The 6975-nt window shown below is 34.9% G+C and overlaps 1 non-coding gene across 1 annotated transcript; it reads right to left on the reverse strand.

Moving 5' to 3' along the window:
• Positions 1 to 4168: 4168 nt before the first annotated feature.
• Positions 4169 to 4277, reverse strand: LOC114913276 (small nucleolar RNA R71). Its single transcript, XR_003799268.1, has one exon. It is a non-coding gene; the product is annotated as a small nucleolar RNA R71 (small nucleolar RNA).
• Positions 4278 to 6975: the final 2698 nt, after the last annotated feature.

Here is a 6975-nt window from a genome sequence, read left to right on the forward strand (position 1 = left end):
GATCCGATACCACATGGTGTAGTAGAAAGAAAAAAAAATAAAATAAGAAATACAATACAAATACATGGATCGACCTCAAGCCTACCTCCATCAGGCATGCAAGCTTCACTATGAGAGAATAAAATACAACCAATATAAGAGAAACTCATCACTCAACCTTTGTATAAGAGTCTCTCAATAAAAAGCTCAAAAATCTTCACAAAAGCTCTCTAAAATCTCTCTTGAAGCCTTTCTGCATCTCCAAGACATCACTAGCTACCCAACGCAACAAATAACTTATCAATCGGAGCTATAAAGGCTCCAGAATCTCAAAAATACTGTTACACTAGGATTACTAAGTCCCAATCAATCCTAAAACTATTCGTGGTCGTCTAATTATGATCAGCTCGCACCAGAACCATCCGATTACGCACTATAGTCTTAGATCAAGCCTGATCATGCCCGGAGTCATGCTCAGCCATCCAATCACGAACGGCTCACTCCAGAGCTATCGGATCATGTAAAAATGCCTGTGGACCATGTGTGGACCACATGATTGGTCCACATGGCCCCATGGACTGCCCAACACCCTGCGGTCCATGGTGGATCGTGTAGGGCACTGGGCCAGGGCGCTCGCATGTGCACTGGGCCAGCCTGCATGCGCACCCACGCTAGGCCCACCCGCGTGTTGGGTCGCGCATGCGTCCATCGGGCCCAACTGCACCGCCATCGGCCTCCATCGACCCATCACCTCGTGAGCCGTGCCACCTGCTCCCAGCTTCTTTCATGCATATCTTTACCGTCTGAACTCTTTTTGGACTATTTTTAGGCTCGTTGGACTCCGTTCGTCATTCTGGACCTCGCTGTAAACTTAGTGTGGAATAAATCTTGAGACATCTTCTAACAATCTCCATCTCGACTCGATATTTGGCCTCCATCTACTCTGAGAGTCTGTGATCTGTCTCACCCTATACCCTGGGGCATGCCTGCTATCTCATGGATGGGCAAATGTGGGAATCAAGATAGGTTGCTCGATCCTACCTCCATCATGGATTGTGTCCACTCTGACCAAAGATCTGCACGAGAAAGTCTCTTGCGGCAATAGAAACTTCATGCTGTAACGTCACCTCTCATCCTCCCTAGTCTCTTATTTAGTGCCCGATTCACCTCCACTTGGAGCTCCACCCTACGGGCTCTTTCTGGCTCCTGAAGCTCCACTTCACACTGGACTCTCTGTCAGGTAGTAATATCTTCTCGTCCTCTTCTTTTCTTCTAGAATAACCCTATTGCCGTGCAACATCTTTCGGATTCCTCTGCTAGCTACCTGATAAGTGGTATATTTTTATATTTATTGAAGGTATTTTTGGTAATTTATGGTGCTAACATCTTCTTAAAAACCTAATTTTATGAATAAATTAATTTTTTTTACAAAAATAAATAATTTTGAAAAAAAATAAAATTATAGCATATTTATGAAAAATAGATGTTAATTTAATTGAGTAATTTAAGTATCAATATGATGAGAAAATTTTGAAAAATTTAATGCATATTTTTTTTAATTTTTTAGGTAAAAATCAGAGTAAAAATAAGCCAAAATATCCTTAAGAAAAGCTTTAAAAAGACCTCCGGTGCATGGTGGACCGACCGCTCGATCCACAGAAATATGGCACGGTCCACAAAAAATTTTACACGATCCACAGGCATGGCTCACAGTGAGAGAAGGATTCTGGGTGTGATCCAATAGCTGAAATTCATCCCGACCCAGATCTGACAGTTCAAACTCGTTGCCGACTTTGAATAGGACTCTTTTGTGCAATCCAATGGCCCAGAACCAATTCAAACCCAGATCGGATGGCTGTGGCTTGATCCGACTTTGATTTGAATTAAAACATTAATTTTTTGAGCAGATCTGGGTGGTTCAAGCCAGATCCGACGGCTAGAAATATTTCTAAAGGGATTAATATGATTTCTAAGGATTTTAGGACTCTTTTTCTTATAAAAAAATTATAAAAAATTCATCTATAAATAGAAGATCTGGGAATAAGCTTTGGAAACAAAAAAATTAAGTAAAAAGTGAGAAAAAAATTAAAAAAATAAAATAACTTTAGAAATCTAAGAAAAAAAAGAGAGAAACCAGTTCACTCTACGGAGTACGACGGAAGACGGAGAGGTCATCAACCATCTTCTTGATGAGGCTTGGCTAATCAACTTCAGATCTTTGTTATAGTTTTATTTTTTTTAAAATTTTTATATTTAAATTTCAATTTTAATTAATATAAAATTTATTTTTTTATACTTTAAATTTCTGTCTTTTATTTTTCACAAGTAGATGCTAGGATCTTGTTAGTAGATCTTAGTACCAATTTATTTTATACTTTTTAAATTTTTAATTATTTATTTTTATTATAAGTAGATGCTAGGATCTAGCTAGTAGATCTTAGTACTTGATTTATTTTTCATACTTTTAATTTTTATTTTCTAGTTTAAATTACTTTCTCTAAAATTTTATTTTTTTTACAAAATCAAAGATTTCAAATCAAAATCCTACCTTCTTTGTGAATTTGACCCGACTCACTACTTTCTATGTATTTTTAATTTTTATTAAAGTCAAAATTTGATTGATAATCATAGTGTCCTAACGACAATATCACGATCCTATCAATTTTTGGTGTCATTGTCAGAGAAGACAATAATTTTAATATTTGATTTCTTTGATTTTCTTATAAATATAGCTTACTAACTTTTTTATTTTATTTTTCTTTATGCAGAAAAAAAAAAGAGAGAAAAATTCAAAAAAGAGATAAAAAGCTTCCAATTTTGCTTGGTGAGATCAATCCTAACCCTAACCCTAACTATTTTTTTTATATTAATTACTATTTTTTTAAATTAACCTAAAATTTATCCATATAAACATAATAAAAATTGTATGACAAGAGTAGAAACTTAATTGTTAGAAGCATTCATCATCTTAGAATTTCTTTTGGTGATTGCTGGAGATAAGGTAAGCTTTCAAGTTTGATTAATTTCATGTATCTAATTTAGTTGCATAGAATCCCTTGTTAAAAATTGGTTGTGCATATTCATCTCAAATCAATTTAAGGACAATACCCATAACAAGATAAGGTGGGGATTTCATCACCTTTTCTTAGTCCAAAAATAACTAATCAGCATCCCACATTAACCCAAACCTAACTAAAATCAAGTAGATGTTAACCCCTAGGATCAATTGAGTTCAGTTTGAGTATGGTGGTGAAGTCAAGTGCAAAGTAAGTTCGGACTCACCCCTGAAACTGATGTCTAAGGCTGGAGGTTATAAAGACTCAGCCTAAGTGGACTCGTGGTTATTTAATTAGTTCCGTTAGCTTACCTGGCCAATTCAATTGGTGTCTAAGACAAGCAACGGGGGGGACCCCACCTCTTACCTGGCTAGTTAAAGGAATTGAGAACAAACCCAATTTGTATTTAGGCTAAGCCACTCTATATCAAACTATTAGGTCTAAGAAACTCATAGGTGTCTAGGTTTAATTGCTTGCTAACTTGATTACAATTAACACTTAACCACAACTAATTCTTCTTATTATTCATCTTTAGGTCTAGAACTTTCTTAAGGATCTCACCTTTAGAACTTCTCTCTTTCTTTCTTTTCTCTTCTTTTTCTTCTTCTTCTTTTTCTTAAAAAAAATAAAAAAAAATTGAATCATATATTAGGGTTTGCATTGGTATATGCACGGTAGAAGATCTCTTTATCCTAACCTAATTGAACCTAATCTTGAAATTGAATGGCTGATTCACGCTAAATCCGAAAATCAAATGGCTGGAGACCCTAGAGAACCACCTAAGCAGATGAAGAAATATTTTATTCCTTCTACCTATAACCCATCGACTTGTATCCACCTACCTGATATCCCTGCAAGCTATTATGAGATCAAGTCAACCATAATTCAGATGCTTCCATCTTTTTTTGGGAACACCAATGAAGATCCTTACAAACATCTAGATGAGTTCTTAGAAATCTGTTCCATAATGAAAATTCAAAATTTTACTGATGATGCACTTAGACTGACCCTATTCTTCTTCTCACTTAAGGACAAAGCCAAGTACTGGCTTGGCATAATAGGGAGACCAATCCGAACATGGGCTGAAATGCAGCATGAGTTTCTTAAGAAATTTTATCCCATAGGTCGAACCAACACCATGAGGTGAGCCATCACTGGATTTGCTCAACTTTCAGGGGAACAAATTCATGAATCATGGGAGAAACTTAAGGAACTTCTTAGAAAATGCCCACACCATGGTCTATCTAAGTGGAAAATAGTTCAAGCTTTTTATGAGGGTTTAGTTGACCAATACAGATAGATGGTAGATGCATCTTATGAAGATGCATTCATGAGTAAGAGTGAGGATGAAGCCTATACTTTGTTTGAAATTTTGAGTAAAAATTTGATCAATCATGCTTCATTATCTTCCTATGAAAAATCAATCCCTCACCAAAAGTGGATAAAAATTTTTGAGATCAAGCAAACAGACTCTAGTCCTAAGAACAATTTGAACCTAATAGCTCAAAAATTAGATAAAGTCGACCTTCTTGCCCAGAAAATAGATCAGTTCTTAACCCTAGATCAACAATCTTTTGCACAATACACACAACCTTCTAATTATCAGGAGATTTATTCTATCTATGCTAGCCCAGCCCATCATGTGAGTGAATATCCTACGGCTGCACAGTTTCCACCTTTCATCCAAGAACAAGTTCAAGCTGCCCAAGGTTACTCCAAGCCTGTCAATGGTCCATTCTCTAACACATATAATTCAGGCTGGAGGAACCATCCTAATTTTTCTTGGAGACCCCAACAGACTCAGGCTCAGATCTAAATTTCTCCTCTGCAAAACTTTTAGAGTAGGCCTCCATACCAGAATTATGCTTACAATAGAGGTCAGCCTAGTCAGCCTACCCAGCCACCATATCATAATTAGCCATCATACCCACCTCCTCAACAGACTAATCTAGTCGATGATAGATTTAATCAACTTCAACAATTGATTATGACCCAACAGCAATCTATCATTAGATTAGAAGCATAAATAGGACAGTTAGCTGAGTCTACCATGAGGAGAGAACTAGGTCAATTGCCAAGCCAACCAGTACCAAATCTCAGAAACAACCCATCCACCCCCAACCACCTGGACGAAGTCATCAATCTAATGTCCCACTTAAGAATCTCTAATTTGAGAATGCCAAAGTAATTTTTAAGCTTAGAAGTGGTAGGATTCTTAAGGACCCATATCCAGACTAGGTGAGAGAGGCTAGTACTGATGCTAGCCAAAATAAAAATTTAAAAAAAGAGGTTAGTACTGAGGCTAACCCAATAAAAGAATTTGAGTCTGAAATTGATACTGAGAAGAGAGCGAATGAGCTACCTGAGATATATCCACCAAAAGTTCTAGTTTCTTTAGCTCTAGAAGTCGGTTCTTCTTCTTTAGAATCACCATCTCCTCCAGAATTGAAATCATCCTCAGTCACACTTGAGAATACATGTTTAGAATCAAATGACATATTTTCAGTACCCATTACATCAAACTTAACTCCTAAACTAAAAACTCAATTTATGAGCATTTTAGAAGAACAAATAGGAGAAATTCTCGATAAACAAGGGTCTGTGAATAGATTTGTGAACTATCTTTCTAAAATTAAGAACAAAAATATGAACTACTTTCTAAAGATTGATAATAAAATATTAAAATTTATCTTAGACCATTTTTTTGAGATTGGCAATCCAAAACCATTAAAATTTATCAATCCAATATTCGACATGGGATAGGTGAGAGAATCAGCATGGTCTGACTGAAGATGGTAAACTCAGTGCTTCCTGAGAGGCAATCCAGTTTTTGATTTTTAGTTTTGTATTTTTTTCTATCTTTTGTATTTTGTTTAGGTTAATCAAGTTTTACTTAGTGCCTTTTGTAGAGATCTGAAGATAATCTTGACTAAGTTGGGGGGACAATCAATTTTAAAAAAGATTTTTGGATCAGGTGCCATCTCTTCTTTTCTTTCTTTTTGCATGCACCCTTCATATTTCCTACTCTATTGAGGACAATTCGATTAAGTTGGAGGGAGAATAAAAAATTTTTTAAGTCCTCAAGTAAGTTAGTATTTAGTATTTAAGCATCTGATTACACTTAAGAATCAAGTTAAATCAAATATTTTTAAAAAAAAATTTATGCACAGATCAGAGAGTTTATGAGATATTGAGGAATCAAGTATTAAGAAAACTCAATAAAGAGTTAAGTTTAGAACTTAAACAGTTTTTTTTGAGTATTTCTAAATTTTTCTACTAGTATCAAAGAAAAATTAACTTTTTATAGACTTGTGTAGAGTAACTATATATTTCTTCATATATTTAAATAAAAAAAAAAAGGAGTTTTCAAGTACTTCATACTGAGTAATCGGGCCTCTTTGCCTAAGCAAGCATTGAGTTTCGCATCAAAAAATATGAAGGGCAAAGAAGCTTTGTTGTAAAGCTAGTTTTAACTCATATCCTGTTTGATTCGAGTAAGTAGGTCCGAAGGGTATTCTATACCTAATGTCCTAAAGCTATCTGTTTTGGAAGTCATTGGCTGAAAACTTGCTACATGGGTCAAACAGAAAGCTTAAGGGATTAAGACACTCAATAGCAATACAACATTTAAAAAGAAAAAAAAATTAATCAATAAATAAAAGATAAAAATAATAATATACTTGTCCATATGAAGGTTAATAATTTAGAGATAAAGGTAGAGATAATTTAAAAAAATTCAGAAATAGTTTAGTGTTCTTAGTTTAACTTTCATATTGACTAGTATTAATACCCCAATGACATACCTCATTTACACTCTACTGAACATCAGTGGTCCTTTTGAAAATTGTTTAGTGAAATTTAAGATTTTAAGTTAAACGGTACTTAATTCTAAATTCTTTCTTTACTCGAGGACGAGCAAAATTCAAGTTGAAAGATGTGA

The sequence above is a fragment of the Elaeis guineensis genome, chromosome 10 (genome assembly GCF_000442705.2).
Source record: "Elaeis guineensis isolate ETL-2024a chromosome 10, EG11, whole genome shotgun sequence".
In the NCBI taxonomy this organism is placed as follows: Eukaryota; Viridiplantae; Streptophyta; class Magnoliopsida; order Arecales; family Arecaceae; genus Elaeis; species Elaeis guineensis.